General features: G+C 53.6%; 1 long non-coding RNA gene across 1 annotated transcript in view; it reads left to right on the top strand.

The window, feature by feature from the left end:
* LOC132655161 (uncharacterized) overlaps positions 1–19,731 on the top strand; it is a 31,981-nt gene that overhangs the window by 1,076 nt on the left and 11,174 nt on the right. The window contains exon 2 of the long non-coding RNA XR_009592828.1: positions 6,284–6,340. This is a non-coding gene — a long non-coding RNA (uncharacterized LOC132655161). The remainder of the gene's footprint in view (positions 1–6,283; positions 6,341–19,731) is intronic.

The raw sequence follows: 19,731 nt of genomic DNA, 5'->3' as shown, positions 1-19,731 counted from the left end.
GGCGCGCACGCCCCCGCCGGGTGCCCAGGGCCTGGCATGCCGCGACTACGCCTCACCACCCCCGATGCACGGTTCCACTTCCGGCAGGGGCCCCCGGTTTGGTTGCGACACCGTAGCTCCCCGCAGGCCCTTGGGGCTGCTGGAGGGAATCTGCTGTCTGGGATTCGCCAGTACTGAGCCCCGCCTTTCCTGGCGCTCGCTCTGCGCAAAATGTAGCCTCGCATGAACTGGGACAGAACAAGGGAGTGGAGATGAATCTGGTTTGACGGTTCCTGGGAGGGCACAGAAAATATGGCTAGCTCCTTTGTGCTTCCAGGCTCTGCCTCTAGACAGTGGAACACGAGGCCTTGATCAACATGTATCCATGTATGCAACCATCTGTTGCCACATGTGGAAAAATACACAGGGATTTCACCCGACGTATATGATCATATAATAATATTATTTATGGACCTGAAAACACAGATTTTAGGTGTGGTGTGTATACAGCTACCTACACAAACATGAGCAACTCTTGAATAAAAGCATAATATTAAGGCTGATGAGATGGCTCAGTAGATGAAGGCATCAACCCCGACGATCCGAGTTGGATTCCTAGAACCCATATGATGGAAGGAAACAGCTAGTCTCTTGACCTCCACGTGTGGGCGTTGTTATGCATGGACCCACACACTACACATGGCGCAAAGACAAACAAATGAAATATTTTTAATTTAAAAAGGACCATACTTACCTTCTACATAACCCCACGAATTACAAGCCAAATCACTGATGTTTGTTCTCAAAGATTAGGCTATCCAGGCATTTGAGCATATACGCTCACGACCTACCCTATGGAAGATACCTTTCCCCACACATCTAAGCTGCTTCACACGAGGGAGACAGTTCCTTGGTTTGGTTTGGTTTGGTTTGGTTTTCTGAGGCAGGATTTCTCTGTGTACTGCTGGCTGTCCTGAACTCACTCTGTAGACCAGGCTGGCCTCGAACTCAAGAGATCCACCTGCCTCTGCCTCCCAAGTGCTGGGATTAAAGGCAAAGGCTTACACTACCACTGCCCAGCTCTACCGTCTAGTCCACAAGCCCTCACACATTCCCCAGAAGACCTACACACTGCAGCCTTCTGTCACACAGATCATCTTCATTCTTGCTTGTGCACACACACACACAGACACTATCAGGACTCAGAGTGAAGGTAGCAACCTTGGGGTGTTGAGGACAGCTATTAGAGAGGAAGGCAAGGAGATGAAGGCCCTAGGCTGGGGGGCAAAAGTAAACCTTCTAAAACAAAATCTGGGGCTGGAGAGATGATTTAGTGCTTAAGAGCACTGGCTGCTTCATCCAGAGGACACCCTCCCCTCCCCCCCCCCCCCCCGTTCAGTTCCCAGCACCCACATGGCAGATCACAGCTATATGCAATTCCAGTTCCAGGGAGATCTGACACCCTCTTCTGGCCTCTCTTAGCACCAAGCATGTGTGTAGTGCTTAGTTAGAACACCCATAGAGATGAAATAAAAAGAAACAAGCAAATAAAAAGAGACTATATCGGGACAGGAGAGAAATAACCCACTTTTACCCTCACCGCACCCCAAATGGCCAAGAAAATGCCTGATTTCCACTGCTGTAGAGGTCCCTACCCTGTAATCCTGTAGTTTCCGTGTGAAACCACCCTTTCCCCAGGCTCCAGTCGTGGCTCTCTCCTTAGAGCTGGGGCTATTGCTCTCCCCAACCCTTTCTCTAGCACCCTCCTACTCTTTTGGTTTTTCGAGGCAGGGTTTCTCTGTGTAGCCCCAGCTGTCCTGGAACTAAACCAGGCTGGCCTCAAACTGAACCCAGAGATCCACCTGCCTCTGCCTCTTGAGTGCTGGGGTTAATGGCGTGCGCCACCCCCTCCTGGCTGTCCTGCTCTTCAGAAGGAAGGCTGCCATGATGTTTCCAAGGATGGTCTCTCTGGCTGCATGAATCAAAGAAACAGAATGCCCTTTGAGGTGGGGCTGGCTGTCAGGGCAGGTTTCAGAAGGAGGTGTTTTATAGCTCGAATGGAAAGGATGATGGAGGACTCCTCCAGCGTCCTTTCTGTACAGGACCTGTGCTGGAGGAAGAGCAGAGGTAGGCTTTGGGATCACCTCCAAAGTAAGGTCCTCCGTGAGTGCCCCTCTAAGCTTTCCTATATGCTCAGGAACACTCCCAAGGAGTGAACCCTGTACTTGCGCCCCATGGAATTCATAAGCTCCATGCAGCCTCCCCAAAACCCTGTTAAGAAGGTAGTGACTGTCTCTCTCTCCCTCCACCACCACCAGCCACATTCCACCTTCCAAAGGATGAGGAGCCCAAGCCCTGGCTGGGTAACCTGGGCATCATCATCGTGGGCACCCCAAAACAGAATCATCCTCTCAACCTCAGGAAAAGAAGTGGTGGCATGTGAGGGAGGGAGGACAGTGCTAGAGGAGAAAGGAGAGAGAAGATCTCAGTTCCCGTCCCAGCTCAGCCTCCACGTCCCAGCTCAGCCTCATAGAAAGCACCCGGGATTCCAACCCTTCGCTGTATGTCGGTGTGTAAGAATACAAGGACATAAATCCAAGAGTCTAGAATCCAAGAGCCTAAAACTAAGGAGAAAAGGAGCAGAGGAGAAGGAAGGAAGGAAGGAAGGGAGGGAGGGAGGGAGGAAGGAAGGAAGGAAGGAAGGAAGGAAGAAGGGAAGGAAGAGGAAGAAAAGAAAGGAGGGAGGAAAGAAGAACAAATTAACCCTTTCTATTACTACAAATAGCTCCCGCAGCTCACGAAAGTACACCCCTTTCCCCTCTAACTTTCTTCCTCGCCTACCTTGTATTGGGGCAGTGTTTTTTCTGGGTGATCCGCTTTGAAGAGCCTAGTGCCAAAGAAGCTAGTAGGGGGTGTGTAGGGAGTGTGGGTAGAAGGGAGGCCGGGTGCTTAGTAACACATGAGTTTGTGTGTGTGTGTGTGTGTGTGTCCCCACCACACACACACCCTAGTCAGGGTCTCATTATGTAGCTCTGGGTGTTCTGAAACTCATTATGTAGCCCAGGCTGTCCTCGAACCTACAGAGATATGCCTGCCTCCGCCTCTCAAGTGCTGGGATTAAAGGCTTGCGCCATGACACCCGCTCAGGCTCGGGTTTTCCTAATTTGCGGGGTGAAGGGTGTACCCCTTGCTCGCGGCTGCTCTCTAGTCCTCCTGTGGCCGAATCCACCACGAGCAAGGTTTCCTGGCGGGTCACAGCCGAGGCTGGGCTCAAACAAGGGCGAATGCGCAGCGCTTCCAGCAGCACTCAGCGGGGCTCAGCGGGGCCCAGAGGAATCAGGGAGGTTTGTAGTGCCCGAGCCGGGGTGGAGTTCTGAAACTCCAAGTCCACCCCGCACCTCAACCTCTCTGCTCAGGGAAAGAAAGATTCCCACTCCCCTCCAGATGTCTGCGGGCCCGGTGGTCGCTTTTGGATTTACACCCAGCCTTTGTCCTTGGTGGTCAGGGCTCCCAAGTGAAACCTCGTTTTGTGCCTGTCTGTCCTCAGCTAGCTTTAACGTGCTATTCGTAATTCGGTTTGAGGACAATAATAATTCGATCTTGCGGCAACCCCCCTCCAAGCCACCGCGCGTTCTGGAGGCCTGGAAAAAAGGAGCCCGCGTCCCTCAACTCCTTTCGCCCGAGTCTGGGAACCACGCGCTCTCCTGGACCCTTTCTGATGGAGCCTTTGGTGAGCCCCGGTGTTGGACGAGCGGCCGAAGGCTTCTGCGGTCCCCGGCTGGGGCTTTCCTCCGCGCTCGCTTCCCCTTTTTCCTGCGTGTTATTTTTCAAACAACCCTGAAGATGCTGTCCGTGGGTCGGGAGGGGAGAAGGAGAAGTCTTGGGGCCAGCGCTCCCCTGTCAAGGCGCTGCTTGGCGTGGGGCGGTCCCGCGAGAGTTTCCCCGCACCCCCACACGACCCTGGCGACACCCCCACCCCACCCCCGAACTCCCTGTTTTCTTTGTTTAACTTCCAAGAAGTCTACCTGAGGCGGACCCGGGAAATTTAAATGCACCAAGTGCACGAAATCGCCAGCGCTAAGAGCTTGGGTGGTTCTTTGAGCAGGACACCTTCTCCGGGAGAAAACGGGGAGGGTTGGAAGAAAATGCTTCGGTGGCGCCTGGCTCTGGGGAGAAAGCCACCGGTGGGACCCGGGTCAAAACGGGCTGGGTGGCGCAGGCCAGAGGGCGGGGGAGGGGCGCCCACGGGGAGCCGGATGGGCAGCGGACAGCCTGGGAGCGAGCGAGCGCCAGAAACCTTCAGAAACTCTGCGAGCTTGCCCGAGGCCATCCCGTCTGCAACGAATTCGCCCGGTCCGGAAAGGAGGCGTCTTGGCTATGTCCGCCACCTTCCTGAAGACACACCCACCCGGACTCCCACCCCACCCCACCCCCACCCCCACCCCCGCACCGCACGGAAATTCAGACGTGGCGCTCTCTCTTCTTCCTCGCCAGCCAGGCACAGGCTGGAAGAAGGAGCTAGGAAAATGCCCGGAACAGACAAGGATGAGGCCGCCGGTGGCTGTGCAGGGGGACCCACCACACAGAGAAGAACCCACAGATCCGGACCCGCACACCCTTATAGGCGACCACTTCCGGACCCTACACACACACACACACACACACACACACCACACATACCACACCACACAGCCACTTCACTCGCACCCGAGCACACCTCCATTTAAACACACCCAACACGGGGTTCATTCTGCCTTCCAGACCCCCTGGGGCAGATGGTGGGTCTCTGTTCAGGTGGGGGCTGTTGTTTTCTCGGTGATGGTGGGGGTCAGATTCCTTGTCGGTCTGCACTGCACTTTTTTTTTTTTTCTCTCCCTCTTTATTTAAAAGGAGGTCAGGCGTTGGCCATCCCAGGCTGCCAATTTGGACTGTACGGTTGGTTGTTGCTTCTATTGGCCTCACCGCGGTAGCTCTGGGTCTAGGAGGAAGGAAGACTATCGCTCTGGGGAAACAGACTTCCAACGGCCCAGGGAGCCCTGCAAACTCAGTTCCGACTCCCCAAAGGAGACAAATAATCATGCCTGCAAAACAACACCCAACCTCCCCAGCAACAAACAAAATTCCCCAAAGACTTTACAGCAGAGAGGGGCGACAAAGGGAAGGTTAAGAGCAGTTCAGTGTCCCTCCCTCGCCTTCAAGCCTGTTCCCACCCGGCTGGCCCGGAGCAGGAGGGGCCTAGGCTCATGTGTTGGCTGGAAGAAAGAAGGGTATGTCCAGTATCCACTCCGGGGCCCCAACTCAGCACATCATTGAAGGCCCTCTTCAGTTTCCGTTGGGAGAGGATCACCCTGCCTGGAGTTCTTTAACTGCTGCTGAGAGGGGCTGGAGGAGGTGGTGAGAGGAAAGAGGGTGGGCAGGGAAGTCCTGGCTGTGCCAAGGGTCAGTGGCCTCCTTGGGAAAGTGAGCACACTGCGAAAATGTGCTATTAACATTTGCAACTGCTTGGGCCAGCTGGGCTGGACTGCTCTCCCAGCCCCTGAGCTCTGTGTGTGTGTGGGGCGGGGGGGGGGGGGTCCTGTGGCAGCTGTCCATTCGATCTCTGCAGCCCAAGTTCTGGATGGCATGTGCCTCGGAATTAGTGGGGACAAGGAGCCAATTCTATATTCCCAACCATCATTGAACTCAAGGAGGCCTTTGTAGCTTTCCACGTAGAAGGGCTGGAGGGCCAGGTCCTGGCCCTCCAGATGTCTGGGGCACTGGAGGACCCTGATGCAGGCCTGGGGTATCTGGCCACAGTACTGAGGGACTCGAGGAGCCTGTCCCAGGCCCTTAGAGGTGGAAGGGGCACTAAGGGGATTTGAGCCCTGTGTTTTGGATATCAGTAATGATTACTTACGTCATCCTCTGCTGTCTGTGTGCCAAGCATTGTGCTTAGGCTAAGGACATGAACGTCTCTCTTTATCTAATTACTGCAATATTTCTACATAAGATAAAGTCGATATCTAATACAGATGTGCAAGTTATCGGGCCTTTTAGGAAGGAGGACATTGAGGCACAAAGGGGCCAGATACCCTTTCTAAAAACTGCAGCTGGAATCCCTAGCTAGCTGGCTACCATAACTGCCAGGGGACTGTCTTCCCTGGAGAAGTAGCATGCAGCAAGGACAGAGGAAGTCCTCAGAGGGAAGAGGAGGCCCCTGGAAAGCAGTAAGAAAAGAAATAATATTAATAACGACTAGTCGCCATGGGAACCCATGTGTTACACAGCCCTGTAATGGAATCTTAGTCTTATCCTTGCTTCACAGGTGAAGAGCAAGGCATAGAAGAGGCCCACTCGGAGCTTATGCCCACCCGGCTGCAAGGTAAGAAAGCAATGGGAGCTTTGGAGCAATGGAGGTGGTTGCACTGTGAAGGGACTCAGTCTCTCTGCCAGGAGCTTAGGACGGCCTTGAGTGATGGGAGGGCAGGACCCCGGTGGCAGCAGAGGGGCTTCCCAGGGGTACCTTGGGTACCAGTTTGGATTGGGGAAGATAGCCAGGTGGCAGAGAATTGAGGAACAGGCACTTGCAATGGGTCAAATGCTCAGTGAGGAGGGACTCCCCAAGGGTGCGGTGGCAGAGGCAACCGAAAGGAAGGGAGCCAAGACAGAGGCGGCTTAAAGACAACCCCCAAGAGGACTCGGTGGGTGAATGTCACAAGAAAGGGTAAGAGCCAGAGTGACTGAAGTTTCTGGCCTGGGCAACCAGGAGAGCCCCCCCCCCAGGGGTGTGTGTGTGAAGCTATGTGTTTGGTTCAGAAGTTTAAAAGTGTTTGATGGGTCCATTAGCTTGGACCTATGACTCTGCGTTGATGCTCCATCAGGCTGCCAGCTCTGTAGACTTGGATCCCTCAAACTCTCCGCACAGGTGTCTTTCCTAGCCCTGCCAATGTAAGCAGGTGAAACTTAACTTACATGCAGATATATGCAAATGAGCAACCCAGCCAGGGCCCAGCGCCAGAGAGGCAAGCCCTCCCCCACCTCCAGGGACCCAGAAAGGGCCGCCCCAGTCCTGACTCACTTGCTGACATGCCGCCTGGAATGCCACCTCCCCGGCCTGGCTTCCTCCGACTTGGTAAACTTGCTCCTGGAGAGTCTGAAGCTCAGGCCTGACGCTCCAGCTCCAAGCTGGGACACTGGAAGCCAGCGCTAGGGGAACTTCCTTAGTCAGACTAAGGGTTTGTTCTGAGTTCCTCCCGACAAATCGAGTGGTTGGGAGTGGGAGACAGATGCCTGAGGACCATGTGGGCCAGCAACATGGTTCAGGCCCCACGTGGTGGAAGGAGAGAACCAGCTCCCTCAAACTGTTCTCTGACCTCCCTGTGTGTCACAAGACTTGTGCCCCGCACCTCAAAAAGAAATAAAATAAACATGAAACCGTGTGAAATGTGCACAGTATTAGCTAGAACCTTTGATACTGGGGCTCTGGAAGAACTTGTGAAGTGCGTAGTTTTACTGGCTCCATTTTATGGATGAAGACACTGAGGCCCACGTTGAAACGGCTTGGCAGGGAAAACCTGACTTGTGTTCACAGAAATGGCTCTCCAGAGCAGGCCCTTCTGACTCAGAGTGCTTGGCTCCACTCTGTGGTTTGTGCTGGGCTGAGAGAGAAGGGGAGAGGGGGTGTGGCAAATTCTGGAGTCTGAGGCTCAAATTTTCCCAGGCAATCATGGAAAAGAAGTGTTTCTTTTGTTTTGTATATTTAAGGTTTTTTTCCCCCCATTTATTTATTTATTTATTTGTGTTGCACTAGGGATGGTGTCCCGGAGCCTTGAGCAAGTTAGGCGGATGCTCTGTCAGTGAACCTGGGGGGAGGGGGGAGATGTCTTCCCTTTCGGTCTCTGTGCTTTTTAGGGAGGAAGTTCTTGCTTTGGAAAAGAGTTAATGCCCTCCGGGTTGAACTGTGCATCCCACTCTGGGTCTCAGCTGCTTTCTCTCTCTTCTTCTGCCTCCTCCTTTCTAGATACAAGAGCTCATTATGTAGGCCAGGACAGCCTGGCACTCTCAATTCTACCTGCCTCAGTTTCCCCAGTACTAGAATTATATTGCAGTACTGGGGAAACTGAGGCAGGTAGAATTGAGAGTGCCAGGCTGTTTTTGGCTTGTTTGTTTGTTTGAGACAGGGTTTCTCTGTATAGTCTTGGCTGTCCTAGACTCACTTTGTAGACCAGGCTGGCCTCAAACTCACAGAGATCGGCCTGCCTCTGCCTCTCTGAGTGCTGGGATTACAGGTGTGTGCCACCGAGCTGGGCTGAGTGCACTATCTTTATGAACCTACTCAGTACAGAGTCTACAGTTCATATGGGAGATGGCTGTAAATCCCACTCAGTGAATTCAGTCACACGCTGTGCTCAAGCATGTGTGCACACATGTGTGTGCGTGCGTGTGCGTTAAAATTGTGGGAAATCAGTGAATTTAAAACACACAGAACAATGAAGAAATACCTAGAAATAAACTAGGTACTTGGGCCAAGAAACGGAACTCCTCAGGCATCCCCCGGGGGACCCTCCTGGGTCATGACCCTCCCTCCCTCCTCAGACACCCTGGCATGCTTTTCCTTCTGTCTGCTCACCTCTGTCTGCTGCTTCTGTCTGCCGGTGACCCTCACATCAATGGAACCACACCAGCTCTTGTGTCCAGATAGAGTTTTACTATGTAGCCCAGGCTGGCCTCAGACTCGTAACCTCCCTGCCTCCGTCTCCCAAGAGGTGGGATGACAGAGCCGTCCTTCAGCTTCTTGCCTCCCTCTCTGGATATCTGCCTTCTCCACATCCTCTCAGACCCCTGCAGGCTTTCCCTAGAACTGCGCGCCCTCCCTCCCAGCCGCATGCTCTCGGTGGGGTTTGCTCTACTGAGACCTGGACAGGGTTCTGCAGAGTGTGACCAGGGTACATAGCGTAGGGTTGACGCATGCTCAATAAGCTGTGAACGCAACGAAATAAATGAATGGAAATGAGCGGTGGCGTGTGCGTGGGGGGGAGGGGCGGGTATCCCTCTGTCTCTGCTGCCTCCTTTCCCTCCTGCTCTTCCTTGGAGAGGCTGTGAGCTTGAATCCTGGCCTTTCCCCTAGTACAGCCAGGTGGAGCACACCCGCTTGGAGACCCGGTCAGTCTGAATTCTAATCCTGCCTCCACCCTGCAGTGACTTGGACGAGTAAAACTTCTCTTGTTGTCTCAGTTTCCTCATCCATGAAGTGACACAATTCCGAGCCCAGCCTCTGAGGGCTGTGAAGATTCAGTAAGTTACCTGGTAACTGCATGCAGCCCCGGGTTCACATCTCCGGAGCTCCCTCCTCAGCTCACCCACTGAACCTGCCTGGTGCCAGAGGTGATTTAAAAGGTTTTTGTATCCTGGGTGTGGTAGCACATGCCTGTCACTCAGGGGACTGAGGCAGGAGGATCAAAGGTTCAAGGCTGGGGGCTAGGGGTTGGCGATGACTCAGCAGCTAAGAGTGCTTGCTGTGAAAGCAAGAGGACTTGAGTTCAAAGCCCCTATGTAAAAGCGACTATCCCCAGTGTTAGGGGTTGGGGGTAGAAAGACCTCAGCAACTCTTGATGGTCGACCAGCCTAGCCGAAATGGTGAGGTTCAGGTTCTGTAACAAGTGTTGTGGGCAGCGATGGGGGGCTCGCCTTTAATCTACCTGGGAGGCAGAGACAGGTAGATCTCTGAGTTTGGGGCGAGCCTGGTCTACAGGGTTCCAGGACAGCCAGGGCTACCCAGAGAAACCCTTCCACCCAGAGTGATAGAAAAATGATACCTAATATGCTCCTCTAGCTTCAGCAATGGGTGTGCATAGGTAGTCACACTGGCACACACACACACACACACACACACACACACACACACACACACCATGCAAATTCAAGCCTTGGATCCATAATAAGACTCTGCCTCAAGAAACAGAAGCTGAGAATATTGCTCAACTCAGCTGGTGGAACGCTGGCCTAGAATACACAAAGCCCTGGGTTTGAGCCTCAGCGCCACATTAAAACCAGGTGCTGTGGCACATGCTTATAATCCCAGCACTTGAGAAGTAGAGGCAGGAGGATCAGAAGTTGAAAATCAGCTTTAGCTTACAGAGCTAGTTTTGGGCCAGCCTGGGCTATATGGAACCCTGTTTCAAAAGCCAAGTAAAATGAAAAAGCTAAAAGCCCAGGAGTTTGGCCCCATTGTTATGACATGGAGCCCTGAGGACTTGGTGATGGCTGGAGGTGTCACTCTAGGCTGTGGGACCCACGCATGCCCTATCCATTTCCAGCTCCCCAACCTACCTAGCTCCCCACCCCCATGGGCAGCATCTGACGCTGGGTCCTGAGATGATTAGGGCACCTTTGATTCTCCAGCCACTCCTACAGTCACCCTAAATTCCTCCTGCGTCCTCCAAGGGTCCCTGTCAGTCGGCATATGGAAGGCCTTCACACTCAGGACCTCAGCTAAGCCTCACCCTCCTGTCAGGTGGGGCAAGTATTTCTGTCCCCATTTCACAGATGAAGAAACCAGCGCTCGGAGTGGCCTAGGGCCTTGCCCGACATTGCACAATGAGACGAAAGAGCTGGGGTTAGAACCCTAACCTCTCGACTCTGGGGAGCAGTATTCTGGGTCTTCCCAGATATTCCAGAAAATTCTTAAGTGGAGGCAGGGGAGGAGAGATGGACAAGGTACCAACTGCCAACTGCTAACAGCTCTCTCTGGGCCATGCTAGAGAGTTGATGGTGGCCTGAGCAAAGCCAGAGAACCCTGCAGACAGGCAAGACAATGGACACAGTCAAGACTTGGAGAGAAACAAGCAACTGATCCCACAGACAAAAGGGGAGGGATGCCAGGCTTGTCTGCAAATCAGTGAGGGCTGGCCACTAATTCTTGTGTTTTTTGTTTTGTTTTCTGGGTGTTGGGGATGAAACCCAGGCCTAGGCAAACGCTAGGCAAACGCGCTCCGACACTGGACTATACCCTGACCCCTAGTACTCTGCGATTACATGTATTTTTTACATGTATTGTGTGTGTGTGTGTGTGTGTGTGTGTGTGTGTGTAAATGTACACCCCCCCAACACACACACATTCCACCACAGACGGAGATGTTAGGGAACAGCTTTGGGAAGTTTGTCTCTCCTTCCACTGAACTCAGGTTGTCAGGTTTGGGGACAAGCACTTTCACATGAGTTCCCTGAGGAGCCCTCTCTGACTTCTAAGGCCAAACGGCAAGGCAGCAAATAGAAGCCACAGGAATGTCAACCCAGGTTCCAAAAAGGCTATTTTTAATAATGTGCTCTCTGAACAGCCCAGACTCAACCCAAGTCCTTCCATGTCCTGGGCACGTCGTGTGTCCTCTGCTGTCGTGAGAAGCCAAATGTCAGGCCGGCTTCTTTCAACAAAGATACAGAGTCTGCAAGTGTCCCTGTGTCTCCTCAGGTTCCCACTGAGGCTGGGAGATGTAGTTGAAGATCTGGGCTCTAGAGCAGGGACAAGAGGTTTGAACCTCAGGCCTACAGTTTATTAGCTAAGTGCCCCTGGGCAGGTGGCTTAGGATTTTCGATTTTCACTTTCCTCCTCTGTAGGATGGAGTTAATAACAGCTAAGCGTGAGGTTATTAGAAGATCAAATGAAACACTGTATACCCAGCAGAGCACAAGCCCATGGGAAGCCAGTAACGTGATTTTTGCGGTGACGTGTGTGTTGGGGGCTGCCTCATAAGCTAGAGGAATGTGCTGGGTGCCCACTGATGTCGTATGAGTCTGTCCCCTAAGTATCAGGAAAAGAGCTAAGTAGCAACCAGGAAGCAGATTGACTCAACGTAGGAAACCGAGTGAAAAACAAACAACCCTCACTGAGGTCCCAGGGAACTTCCTTGCCTTTGCTCTGTCCCCTCTTGGCAAGCACCCCAGCCCCGGTGGCCTGAGCTGGAGATGCAGATTCTCCTGGTTCCTGGAGGACCTTTAGTCCTGTAAAGGTGGTAGGAATCCCCTGACAACCCAGCCCACCCTGGAAACCCTGCCTCTGCACAGCGTGGGGCCGGAAAGTTCTTACTCGGTCACCACCTGCTGTAACCACAAACCCTGAACTGGCCCAAGCCTCCAAACCAGCAAGATGACGTGGCTTAGCCTGGAAGGTGGCGGTGGCCTCTGAGTGCCAGGCACCCAGCAGGGCAGGGAGGGGCCCATGGCAGCCTGTGGACAAGCCCTCAGCCTCCACCCTGTGGGGCTGCTCAACTACCTTGGTCCCTCTGTGTGTGTGCGTGTGTGTGTGTGTGTGTGTGTGTGTGTGTGTGTGTGCGTGTGTGTGTGTGTGTGTGTGTGCGTGCGTGTGTGTGTGTGTGTGTACGCGCGAGTGCCATAGGTCAATATCAGGTGTCTTTCTCGATCCCTGTCTGCTGAACCTGGAACCCATTGATTCAGCTCAGCCTCTGGCCCAGTAAACTACAGGCTCCTCCGACCGCCCCCCTGCCCAGTGCTAGAATCACAGGCATGTGTGTTGTGTCCAGCTTTTTATATGGTGCTCGGGATCCAACGCCAGGTCCCCATGCTTGCATGACTATGTCCCTACTCCCTACTCAGCGGCCAGGGGCCTTCAAGCTAGAAGTCACCTGAGGACCGGTGGGTTTTGAATTCTGGAGTCAGGAGAGATGGGGTGGGACTGGAAGTTTGCATATCATTAAACACCTTGACGGGAAAGCCTTTCAGCCCAGTGTCTCTCTGGAGGCACATGAAGGGAGGGGACAATGCTGGGCTATACTGACACACTAAATTGGATGAAAACCCAGCTGTTTAGACACTAGAACAGGCTGTCTTTAAGCCAACTACCTTTGTTTCTGAGACAGGGTTTCTCTGTGTAGCCAGCCCTGGCTGTCCTTGAACTCACTCTGTACACCGGGCTGGCCTGGACTCAGAGATGTGCATGCCTTGCCTCCTTAGTGCTTGGATTAAAGGCACGTGCCGCCACCGCCTAACTTTTTGGTTGTTGTTCGTTTTTTGTCCCTCAGCCCAACCCTGCCACCCCCAAGACATAGTCTCACTAGGTAGCTCTGGCTGTCCTTGAACTCACTGTGTAGACCAGGCTAGCCTTAAGCTCACAGAGATCCACCTGCCTCTGCCGGGATCAAAGGCCGTGCGCCACTATGCCTGCTCCAAATCAGCTCTCTTTCAAAGCTCATTTCCCCAGAGAAGGTCAAGTTCACAGGAAGTCTTTCCTGGGTCTGTCTCCCATACCGCTGTCACGAGGGCTGTCAATCATATGAGAACCACGAAGCCTCTCCAACTCAGGCCCCGACCCCCAAAACTGCTAAACCAAAGGAGTTCTTTTTTTTTTCTTTTTAACTTTTCAAAAAACTTAAATTGTTTATATACATTGCCATTTTGCTTGTATGCATGTATGTATATGTATCTCTGTGCCCTACGTGGGTGCCTGCAGAGGTCAGAAGAGGGTATAAGATCCCCTAGAACTGGAGTTACAGCTAGTTGTGAGCCTCTCCATGCAGGTCCTGGGACTCAAACATGGGTCCTGTGGAAGAGCAGCTCGGGTTCTTAACAGCTGAGCCAGCTCTCCAGCCTCCAAAAGAAATTCAAGTGTGGGATGTGGGCAGCTGAAGCCTGGCACAGGTTGGTGCCCGGGCCAGGTTCTCTCAAGGTCACTCAAGTGCTCCTGCGGAAATAGATCTCCCCCAGGATAGGAAATCGGGATCTGACTTGGAACCCTTCGTTCTCTGGTTCAGTGCAAGTGACGGACGTCACGCTGAAGGCACTGGCCGTGGTCCTCAGGCCTCTCCAAGGCAAGGTGTGGGGTCTCGCCAAAGCCTGGCCGACACCATACAGTGAGTGCTTTGGGAGGAGGATGCCAGGGAGGGGCCACCAAAAGGAGGGAGGGGTGGGGCACTGAGTGAATCACACTCTCGAGCTCTCGCCCCACGTCCCAACCGCCACCAAAACCGAGTGCCAGACATTTCATGGACCCATTTATCTGTGTGGTGGTGTATGTGATTGTGTGGCTGGTCCCTGCGTGGCTGAAACCATCTTTTAGCGTGTAACTGTGAATGTGGCGGGTGTGTAACAGAATGTGTGTGTGTGTGTGTGTGAGAGAGAGAGAGAGAGAGAGAGAGAGAGAGACTCCCTGTGATTTGGGTGTGCCTCTGCAGATTTGTGTGGGAGCTATGCAGTTGTGGCCACATGTGACCATGTGGCTGTGTGTTTTCGTGATTGTGTGCATGGAAATGAGTGTCGCCTGTGCCATGTGTGTGAGTCCCAGAGACAGGTTCTGAGAGCCAATGGGCGCTGGGTAGACGGGGACAGAGGTGGTTTTCTGCATAGCTGTGGTTTGCTGCACGTGGTCTGTGTGTGACTTCGTGGAGACAGCTGTCATGGCTCTGTGTGGCCGTGAGGGACTCGGAGATGTCTGCACGTGTGTCTGGGAGTCTGAATGTGCTTGCTTCGGCATGCCCATAGAGCAGCCACCGCATGGCAGGTCTCCAGGTGTCATGGCTTCAAGTCAACCGTGTGTGTCACTGTGCACTCCTCCGAGGGACTCGGTGGGTCACTGTGTGACTGTGACTGTGTGTGACACCTTCCTTGGGTGGCTTTGATGTGGTTGAGTTTCTAGGGGCCGTGAGGACGCTGCCTCACTCTTGAGGACTTCAAACGATGCCTTCAGCCCAGCATGGGAAGTCCCTGTCCCCCTCCCTACCCCTCTCCATTCCTCCGGGAGAGCCTGCTTGTTTTCTGTTTTTACTGCCTAGGGTGAGTTCATGGCCACAGCTGACTCACCACTCTTTCCTATAGACTTGGGGAAGGGATTGCTTAGTTTGGGGCTTTGCTTAAAAGCCTAGTACATTAAGCGCAGGGTCAGAGGCAGCAGGGCCCCTGTGAGCATCACGCTTCTCTGAACCTAGAAGGCCAAGATGCCTTTTGTGATGTCAGTATCTAGTTCCCATCCTCCTACCCAAAAACAGGAGCCTCTCTCCTTGTCTAAATGGTCTCCCTCCTGGTTGGCACTGGCCACTGAAGGGTGCTGGAGCAGTTGGGTGCCACATACTGGTTCCCTGACCCATCTCCCTATGGGTGATTCACAGTGCCCGGTGCCAGCAGGAGTCACAACAGTACTGTGTGGGCGCCCCCTATGGGCAGAGCCTGCCCTAGTGGAAGCAAGGAGGCTGCCGCAGTTGCTGGGGAAGATGGTCCTTGTCCCCAGGCATCTTTTAGTCTTACAGGGCGCTCAGAACTCCTCCTCTCAGGACCCAGGCCTAAGACAAGGAACAACAACAACAAAAATCATGTAGTTTTTCTGGACTGGGGGAGGAATCCCAGAGGCTTCTGGGAGGGCCTCAGGACCCTTTGGAACCCACTAGGAGGGAAAAGAATCTTGGAGGGTAACTGACCAGGACCTAGGGAGGGAACAAATTCTTGGAAGGGCTGAAGAACTGGAGGAGAAGTGGAGAGAATGAGGAATTCCAGTTCTATGTGACATAGGGCTCAGAGGGCTTGGACTGAGCCCAGTCCCCACAGCAGAGGAACAGTCTGTGAATGGAAAGTCTGCCCTGGTATCTACCTGGTGTCCCTCCAGCCACAGTCAGCACACAACCACCTACGTCTCACATCCAAGGGTAAATCTGAAGGCTGGAGCCTCCCTTTCCCCTCCACCTTCACGTAGGTAGCCATTCCAACTGTGCTTTGAGCCCACAGGCCCTACTCTCCCCACGTCCACCCTTGAAGGTGTTTCTGCCAGGCCATTGCCCAGCCAGTGGCTGGAGTCAGGAAAACTTCCGCCTCCGCCATCCTGGCCTGCTGCCCCTGTGGCTCCTTCCAGCTCCTGGGATGGGCTAACTCAGCAGATCAAACCCTCCACCCACCTGGCTCCAGCCCCAGACTCCCCCATGCCAACTTAGGGGTGTCGGGAGACTAGAAAAGTCAAGAGGTTGGGCTTCAGGCATTCCTCGGCTGAGGTCTAACTAACCCCAGTTTCCTAGTGGATGGACTGGAGATCTGGTGTGTGACCTGCTGGGTTCCCAGGGCGCACAGGGAGGCTCCAGTGAGCTCATGGGCGTGAAGGCCCCAGTGAGCCGTAAATAGTGCAGTGCCCATGGGAGGGAAGGGGCCGTGTTATTCCAGCTGGGCTCAGCTACCCACAGGGAGGCCAGCCAGGAGCGGGAAGGGTCTCTGAGTCAAGTGCAGAGGACAGCAGAATCCGGGCTGTCCCTTCACCGAAAACTGCTAGGTTCAGGTCAGACCTACAGAGGCCCCGGGACCAACCGCTATGTGTCAGCTGCAGGGTCCCTGACATGGGGACTCTGGGCCAGTCACTTGGGTATGTGACTGATGACGCCACTTTACGGAGAGGGGCTGTGCCCAGAACCCCGAGGTCACCAGAGTCACTGCTCAGCCTCCGAGGCCTCTGCTGTACATGCATATGGTCCCGGCACCCAGAAGCTGAGGCAGGGGGACTGAAAGTTCCAGGCCAGCCTGGGCTACATAACGAGACCCTGTCTCCAAAATAGTAATTAAATAATTAAAAATTAAATAAAGAGCCAAGAAGATTCTGGAGCTACAACCGATCTGCTTGGAAGGTCTTGTTACCTTTTCCTGGGCTGTTAAAAAAAAAAAAAAAGGCTCTAGTGCCCTCTCCTACTTCTTCAAATGGGCAAATCCCACCCCCGCATGCTCCTCACGGCCCCATCAGTTAGCGCATTGTTACACAATATCAGCACCCCAGCCCTCCACCTCGGAGCCTGTGAACAGGCTGCACCCCTTTTGGAATGCCTTCCCCAGACCACACCCCTCCATGCCTTTCCCCCAAAACCTTGCCCTGCCAGCTTCTAGCCACGTGATGCCAGGCAAGTCACAGCAGCTCTTTGAGCCCCCATCTTCCCATCTGTAAAATGGGAAGGTGCAGGGTGGCGGGAACTAAGGAGCGGCTTTCGGAGTCCCAAGTCCAGTTTCTGGTGCCAGGAAGCCCAGTTCCTCGTGCCTCCAAGAGCCTTTCCCACACCTGCTCTCTGCCGTATGTATCGCTCTAGAGTTCAGATATTTTGTTTTAGACTGACTGCTTAGTATATACCGAACACTGCAGGAAGTTCTTGGGAAGCCCAGGAGGAGTTCTGTGCCCACTTGGAAACAGATGTCAATCTGGGCATAGGAGGTGGTGACATTTGTAGACATGGAGACCGCCAGCCACTCTGACGGCACAGCTATCGAGCCTGGCTGGGGCAGAAAAAAGAAACAGAACAGACGTGACCCAGGAAGGCTTCCCGGAGAAGGGTTCTTACAAGACCAGCAAATTATCAAGGGGTAAAGAAGCAGCTGGGCCAGAAGCATGGCAGAGGAATAAGCAGGGCGTGCTGGATGGGGACTCAGTAGACAGCCTGGCAGAGGCACTTCCATCTGTCCTCAGCGTAGGAAACAGGAGCCACAGCAGGCTCTTGAGTAGGGGAGTAAAGGCTGAATGACCCTCCCATTTATTACATGACACCTGCTTTCCAGAGTTTTGCTAAGGGCTTATTATGTCTTCAGGCAACCTGGTGAAGTAAACACCACTATTTCCACTTTATAGGGGGAAAGAGACGGAGAAAAAATTGAGTTCTCTAAGGTCACAGAATAGAGAGAAGGCGTCCTTCTCTCCCCCCGCCCCCTCCCCCGCCCTGCCGACTGCTACCCCTGGTGGCTTTGCTCTGGTGTCTGAGCTGGAAGAGATGAAGAGCCCCAAACTTGTTCTCCATCTGTTGACGAGCTGTGAGGGTGAGTGAAGGAGGGACAGTTCTGCCTCCCCAGAAAAGAACAGAGAAGCTACATGAGGCTGCAGGCAGCCTTCCGAGGAGGTGGCAGGATATGCCAGCTCCCCTCTCTGCCATCCCCCGTCCCAAGAGACTGGCACTCCTTCCTGAATCCCAGTAAGGCTGTCTCTGGGGATTCCCTCTGTAAGGTTCCTGCCAGTCTGAGGGTCATGTGTGTGTGTCCCTTCCTTCCTTAGGACGCACCTCCACTCAGCTACCCTCGGATCACTGCTTATGCCAGCCCCACACTAGGCACCGAGGATCCAGGATCTCCTCCACACAGAAGAGGGGGAAGATAATTACCAAAGAAGCAGAGCCTCACTCCAAATATGGGAAGGGCTTAGAAGTAAGACTAGGGACAGAGAGATGAGAGCCCTGGAGACCCAAGACATCAGACATCACCTCAAGCGAGTCATGGGACAGAGTCTTGGGAAATCTCCTAAGCTTTGAGTGGAAAAAAATTTACATATATATATATTTCATATGTATATGAAATATAAAGGGAAAGTGTTGGGAAGAACACTCTGCTTGGAAGGAATGGCCAGTGCAAAGGGTCTGTAGGCAAAGATTGACCTTTAGGTATGTGAGGATCTATAGGAAGGTGGCTTAGTGAGATGGCCATCAGCTCCGTGGGTTTGTCACCAGTTCTGAGGATCTGAGTCTGATACTTGAGGTCCGAATGGTAGAAGGGAAAAACTGACTCTTGCAAAACGGTCCTTTGACCTCCACATGCATGCCACATCATATCTGTGCCCTCGCCTTCCTCAAATGAACAAGCAAATAAATTCGATAGCAAGATTAAAAGGGAAGACGGCTCAGCCTAGAATGGGGTGAGTGAGGAGATATGGGCACTCCAGAGGTAGGCAGATCCCAGAAAGTGAAGGGTACAAGGCTTTGGGGTGACACAGGAGTCTGGCTACTGGATGGGGCAGCAGGGGGTGGAGTTGGGGGGAAGAACCCTCTGAGGCACACTGAGTTAGAGCCTTTTTGGCTAAGTAAGGCCTGCGTGCTAAGGTCAGCTGAGGTCAACTCTCTCTCTTCCCTGCCAGGAGCTAAATGTCCCCCACCTTCAGGATCCTGCAGACATCTAGACTCAGGCTCTACAACAGTCTAAAAGAGCTGGCTTCGGCTTTATCTAACAAGGGAGATTCGGAGGATGACTTCAGGAATAGCCAGAATGGAGAAACTGCCTCCTTCGCCTTGCAGGGATCCCCCTGACCAACCGGCTGTGGGGTGCTTATTGTATCTGGGACTCTGTGAGGAGGGTGCCTGACCAAGGAGGAGAGTGCCACGTCTACCCCAGGCTGAAGTCCGCCTGTAGACGAATCTTCCAGCTGGAGAGGGAAAAGTCTGGGGTGGTAGAGCAAGTGGCCAGTGGGTGACCTTTGCCCTCTGGTTTCCCCACATCCTGTTGAAACCCCTAGTGGGCAAGCAGGGCTGGAGATGGCCTCTGTCAGGGTGGAGCTCCTGAAAGCTAGTGGCCTCCTGGGGCTGAGTTTGGGCATGGCTGCCCAGCAGCAGGCCTGGGGAAGGGACTGAGTCAGATCCGGACAGCAGCCCAGGCAGCCTGCTGAGGTCACGGTCTGGTAACTGGAGGTGGCCTTCTGACTCCAGTCCTCCACCCCAGCTGCTGTTTGTCCAGCGCACCCTTCAGCGTGTGCCAGGCACCCTGTGGCATCCCTGAGGCACTCCTGGGACGTCAGCTGTCCAGAGCCGAGTCCAGGGGTGGAGCTGCTGTCACATGCCACTTTGTTCTCTTTTCTCTCTGGAAAGAAGCATGACCCTGTCCCCCAAGAGCCCCTGGTCCAAGCATAGAGGCCTTACTCTATCCTTCCTCACAGAACCTCAGTTTGAGGGGAAACTAAGACATATTTAAGAAACACAAAGACACATTTTAAAAGGGTGGGGGAATGTGGTAGGTTGCCCACTTGGCATGTACAAGTCCTAGGTTCAATACCGGGTACTG

The sequence above is a fragment of the Meriones unguiculatus genome, chromosome 7 (genome assembly GCF_030254825.1).
Source record: "Meriones unguiculatus strain TT.TT164.6M chromosome 7, Bangor_MerUng_6.1, whole genome shotgun sequence".
Lineage (NCBI taxonomy): Eukaryota > Metazoa > Chordata > Mammalia > Rodentia > Muridae > Meriones > Meriones unguiculatus.
The sequence above is the reverse complement of the archived record's forward strand: the minus strand, read 5'-3'. Positions and strand labels throughout refer to the sequence as shown.